This window comes from Nerophis lumbriciformis, linkage group LG05, assembly GCF_033978685.3.
Source record: "Nerophis lumbriciformis linkage group LG05, RoL_Nlum_v2.1, whole genome shotgun sequence".
NCBI lineage: Eukaryota > Metazoa > Chordata > Actinopteri > Syngnathiformes > Syngnathidae > Nerophis > Nerophis lumbriciformis.
The window spans coordinates 1,690,320-1,696,779 of record NC_084552.2 but is presented as its reverse complement, the minus strand read 5'-3'; positions in this window follow the sequence as shown (position 1 = coordinate 1,696,779).

Below are 6,460 nucleotides of genomic sequence, written 5' to 3'. Positions count from 1 at the left end.
TTGCACGAGTCATATGTGGCACTTGTGACTTCACTTCTTGCTGAGTCATGTGTGCTGCTTGTGACTACATATATATTTACCGTACTTGCGGCCTATTTTTTTGTTTCGTCTTCGTTTTCACTTCTCATGTGCCAAAGGGCCGCTGTTACTGGTTAGACCACTTGTGCCAAGAACAATTAATAGCTACAAATAAATCAGAAAGCTGATTTAAAAAATGTGCAGGTTGTGATAATGCTTTTTGGTTGTGTTACAATAAAAGTAGATTAAGCAGCTACACAGTTTTGTCTCACTTTGTATTTGTGTGCGTGTGTATCATACTTGCCAACCCTCCCGGATTTTCCGGGAGACTCCCGAAATTCAGCGCTTCTCCCGAAAACCTCCCGGGACAAATTATCTCCCGAAATTCAGGCGGTCTCAGGTCCGCCCACAATATAAACAGTGTGCCTGCCCAATGACGTTATAACTGTAGAATGATGGAGGGCGAGTTCTTAGTTCCTTATGTGGGTTTATTGTTAGGCAGTTTCATTAACGTCCTCCCAGCGCGGTAACAACACACAACAACAGCAGTCATGCTTTGGTCTGCCGTAAAGCAGTTCGTCTGCCGTAAACAGCAATGTTGTGACACTCTTAAACAGGACAATACTGCCATCTAGTGCATTTGATGAAAGCACTTTTGTGCGTGCCACACATCAATGCATCATCAGAGAGGGTGTTCAGCATGGTTAGAAAAATAGTGACAGAATAGAACAAGGATGGACAATTCAACCCTTAACTCAACAAGTATATGTGTAAATAAATGAACACTGAAATTCAAGTATTTCTTTTATATATATATATATATATATATATATATATATATATATATATATATATATATATTTATATATACAATAAAATAATATTATATATATATATATATATATATTATAGCTAGAATTCACTGAAAGTCAAGTATTTGTTATATATATATATATATATATATATATATATATATGTGTGGGAAAAAAATCACAAGACTATTTCATCTCTACAGGCCTGTTTCATGAGGGGGGGTACCCTCAATCATCAGGAGATTTTAATGGGAGCATTCGCATACCATGGTTTATATAGGGCACAGAGTGGGTGGGTACAGGCTGGCCTAGGGGCGTGGTGATTGGCTCATGTGTTACCTAGGAGGTGTTTCCGTCTATGGCGGCATGCTGTTACAATTTCGCTGCGCTTGTTGAGGGATGACAGGTCTGGGCGGTAAATAATAAACAGTTTCTCTTTCAAGCATAGGTTGCATCTTTTATTACCACTATTGTAAGGTGTGCTGGATGCAAGAATTTGCCATGTTATTGAATATTCAACATTATTGTCTTTGAGGTCCCAAATGTGTTTGCTGAGTTCTGTGGTATTTCGCAGGTTTTTGTTCCTGAAAGAAGCCTTGTGATTGTTCCATCTGGTTTTGAATTCTCCCTCGGTTAATCCTACATATGTGTCGGATGTGTTAATGTCCTTGCGTATTACCTTAGATTGGTAGACAACTGATGTTTGTAAGCACCCCCCGTTGAGAGGGCAATCAGGTTTCTTTCGACAGTTACATCCTTTGTTGGTTTTGGAGTCGCTCTGTCTGGGGGCCGACGGCTCATTTGCAATTGTTTTGTTGTGGTTTGAGATGATTTGTCGTATATTGTTCATGCAGCTGTAGCTCAATTTAATGTTGTTCTTGTTGAATACTTTTCTTAGGGTGTTGTCTTTGGGAAAGTGTTTGTCAATCAGATTGAGGAATTTGTGTCCAATGTTCGTTGAGATGTTTTTGCTGTATGGGGGGTTGTACCAGATGATGTCGTTTCGTTTTCTGTTCTTTTTTGGCTGGTTTCCTGGCGTGGGTTCATAGGTGAGGGTGAAATTGTATCCGCTTTCATCAAGGGCTTTTTGGTACGGGGGGGTTGCTTGGTCAAATTCAGCTTTGCTAGATGACAGCATCGATAGCCTTTTATTGATTCCGGTAGGTATTCTTTTCGTGGTGGTGGGTGGGTGGTTGCTGTCATGGTGCACGTATTGGAGTGTTGTGTTGGGTTTCGTGAATGGTTGGTAGCTGTTATTTCTCAGGTTGAAAGTGACGTCAAGGAAGTTGAAGTTATATATATATATATATATATATATATATATGAAATACTTGACTTGGTGAATTCTAGCTGTAAATATACTCCTCCCCTCTTAGCCACGCCCCTGAGGGATGACAGGTCTGGACGGTATATAATAAACAGTTTCTCTTTCAAGCATAGGTTGCATCTTTTATTACCACTATTGTAAGGTGTGCTGGATGCAAGAATTTGCCATGTTATTGAATATTCAACATTATTGTCTTTGAGGTCCCAAATGTGTTTGCTGAGTTCTGTGGTATTCCGCAGGTTTTGGTTCCTGAAAGAAGCCTTGTGATTGTTCCATCTGGTTTTAAACTCTCCCTCAGTTAATCCTACATATGTGTCGGATGTGTTAATGTCCTTGCGTGTTACCTTAGATTGGTAAACAACTGATGTTTGTAAGCACCCCCCGTTGAGAGGGCTATATATATATATATATATATATATATATATATATATATATATATAATATGTGTGTGTGTGTGTGTGTGTGTGTGTATATACAGGTAAAAGCCAGTAAATTAGAATATTTTGAAAAACTTGATTTATTTCAGTAATTGCATTCAAAAGGTGTAACTTGTACATTATATTTATTCATTGCACACAGACTGATGCATTCAAATGTTTATTTCATTTAATTTTGATGATTTGAAGTGGCAACAAATGAAAATCCAAAATTCCGTGTGTCACAAAATTAGAATATTGTGTAAGGCTAATACAAAAAAGGGATTTTTAGAAATGTTGGCCAACTGAAAAATATGAGCATGTACAATACTCAATACTTGGTTGGAGCTCCTTTTGCCTCAATTACTGCGTTAATGCGGCGTGGCATGGAGTCGATGAGTTTCTGGCACTGCTCAGGTGTTATGAGAGCCCAGGTTGCTCTGATAGTGGCCTTCAACTCTTCTGCGTTTTTGGGTCTGGCATTCTGCATCTTCCTTTTCACAATACCCCACAGATTTTCTATGGGGCTAAGGTCAGGGGAGTTGGCGGGCCAATTTAGAACAGAAATACCATGGTCCGTAAACCAGGCACGGGTAGATTTTGCGCTGTGTGCAGGCGCCAAGTCCTGTTGGAACTTGAAATCTCCATCTCCATAGAGCAGGTCAGCAGCAGGAAGCATGAAGTGCTCTAAAACTTGCTGGTAGACGGCTGCGTTGACCCTGGATCTCAGGAAACAGAGTGGACCGACACCAGCAGATGACATGGCACCCCAAACCATCACCCAACCATGCAAATTTTGCATTTCCTTTGGAAATCGAGGTCCCAGAGTCTGGAGGAAGACAGGAGAGGCACAGGATCCACGTTGCCTGAAGTCTAGTGTAAAGTTTCCACCATCAGTGATGGTTTGGGGTGCCATGTCATCTGCTGGTGTCGGTCCACTCTGTTTCCTGAGATCCAGGGTCAACGCAGCCGTCTACCAGCAAGTTTTAGAGCACTTCATGCTTCCTGCTGCTGACCTGCTCTATGGAGATGGAGATTTCAAGTTCCAACAGGACTTGGCGCCTGCACACAGCGCAAAATCTACCCGTGCCTGGTTTACGGACCATGGTATTTCTGTTCTAAATTGGCCCGCCAACTCCCCTGACCTTAGCCCCATAGAAAATCTGTGGGGTATTGTGAAAAGGAAGATGCAGAATGCCAGAGCCAAAAACGCAGAAGAGTTGAAGGCCACTATCAGAGCAACCTGGGCTCTCATAACACCTGAGCAGTGCCAGAAACTCATCGACTCCATGCCACGCCGCATTAACGCAGTAATTGAGGCAAAAGGAGCTCCAACCAAGTATTGAGTATTGTACATGCTCATATTTTTCATTTTCATACTTTTCAGTTGGCCAACATTTCTAAAAATCCCTTTTTTGTATTAGCCTTAAGTAATATTCTAATTTTGTGACACACGGAATTTTGGATTTTCATTTGTTGCCACTTCAAATCATCAAAATTAAATGAAATAAACATTTGAATGCATCAGTCTGTGTGCAATGAATAAATATAATGTACAAGTTACACCTTTTGAATGCAATTACTGAAATAAATCAAGTTTTTCAAAATATTCTAATTTACTGGCTTTTACCTGTGTGTGTGTGTGTGTGTGTATATATATATATATATATATATATATATATATATATATATATGAAATACTTGACTTGGTGAATTCTAGCTGTCAATATACTCCTCCCCTCTTAACCACGCCCCGCGCCACCCCGACCACGCCCCTCACCCCCCCACCTCCCGAAATCGGAGGTCTCAAGGTTGGCAAGTATGGGGGTGTGACGTTCGTATGTTGTCAATATTCAGGGTTTTATCGTTCATAGAAAAGAAACAAAATTCCATTCCGTTTTTAAGGCGGTCTGTCATACCATTTTTAGCATTCAATCAGACATTATTGCTTACTTGCCAACCTTGAGACCTCCGATTTCGGGAGGTGGGGGGGTGGGGGCGTGGTCGGGGGTGGGGGTGGGGCAGGGCGTGGTTGGGGGCGTGGTTAAGAGGGGAGGAGTATATTGACAGCTAGAATTCACCAAGTCAAGTATTTCATACATATATATATATATATATATACATATATATATCTACATCCTGAAAATATGCAAACAAAACTGTGTTTAGATAATTGATACTTCAAACTTGCATAAATAAATATTAAGGAATATAACATAACTTGGCTTCTGAGAGCTTCAAAATGTAATGAATAAAATGCTAAAGTTGTTGATAAACAAGCAATTATTTTAATAATTAAATATGGTCATTTTAAATGAATTATTATGATCATTTAAAATTAATTATTTCAAATATGTTTATTTTAAGGCTCCGCGACCCCGAAGGGATTAAGCGGTAGAAAATGGATGGATGGATGTTTATTTTAATGTAAAATTCTATGGCTGGATGTAATAAGGAGTCAGAAAAAATAAAAATAAAAATACAATTAATTTTGATGTTTTTAGCAAAATATAGTAAAAATGTATTTATTTTATTTTTATTTTTTTAATTAATAAATATATTTATTTTTAGGTAAGATAAACATAATAATACAATGTATCTCTAGTCTGGATGATTTAGTTCTTGTCACCCTGTTGTCCTCACTCAGGTCCGCATGGAGCTGGAGGGGGCGTGGCCTCCAGCTCCGGCTGAAAATCGGGAGATTTTCGGGAGAATATTTGTCCCGGGAGGTTTTCGGGAGAGGCGCTGAATTTCGGGAGTCTCCCGGAAAATTCGGGAGGGTTGGCAAGTATGCATTAATGTGAGGTTTTGTATTAGTTTTCCTAAAAATAGATATACCGGCCTAACCAATCTGGCGCCCTAGGCAAGATTTTAGGTGGCGCCCCCCCCCCACATCGGCAGTGAAGTGTATATACTCACAAGAAACCGAATAGCTTTGTCTTTGACCTTTTTTTTTACTTAAAGAAAGCAAATTAACAATCAGAATAGTTAAACAAGATAAAAAAAAATATGAATAAATAAATGAATGCAAAAAAATAAAAAATGAATATATGAAATACAATATTTTTTACATACATATTGCTTAATTAACATTAATGATGTGCACTTTAACAACTAGGCTTACAACTATACCTAATATATAAAGGGGTGGAAAAGTGACTATTACCTGCAGGGCAAACATTAGCTAACCAGAAGGCAATAACAATGTAAACAAAAAACACCTGCTTAAAAGATCTAATACAAGGAATGTAAGGTGGGAGTACTGTAATTACCTAACGTTACATTATTATTTTCCATAACAATTTAGCCCCCTCCACAATATTAACCCGACGTTAAAACAGAACTAGCTATTTATTGATTAGCAATTGCCGAATCATGTAACATTAGCTTAATGCTAAAAAGCCAGGTTACTATCACATTCTGTAACAGACAAATAATTTCATGTAGGCTAACGTTACCTATGCTACCTCTTGTCTTTTTCTCGTTTCTCCTCCTTTTCTCTTTTTTCTTCCCTGGGCACCTGACACTTTTGGCCGTTTTGACATCTTGTGTTGATTTTTTGATGTGGTGACGTCCAAAAAGAGTCATGATACGGGAAGGGGGGGGGGTGGCGTAATGTTGTAACAAATAATATTTCTATTATATAGGCTTTACTTTGCATTTTAATTAACGAGGGATTATTTTTTGTATTTAGAAATAATAGTACCAACTTTTTTTTTTTTTTTCTCCAACATTTGTGGCACTGGCGTGGCGCCCCCTGATGGACGGCGCCCTTAGCATTTGCCTATACGGCCTATGCCACGGGCCGGCCCTGATACCGGCCCCCGGACACATTTTTTTTCTCTAAATTTGGCCCCCCCGAGTCATAATAATTGCCCAGGCCTGTG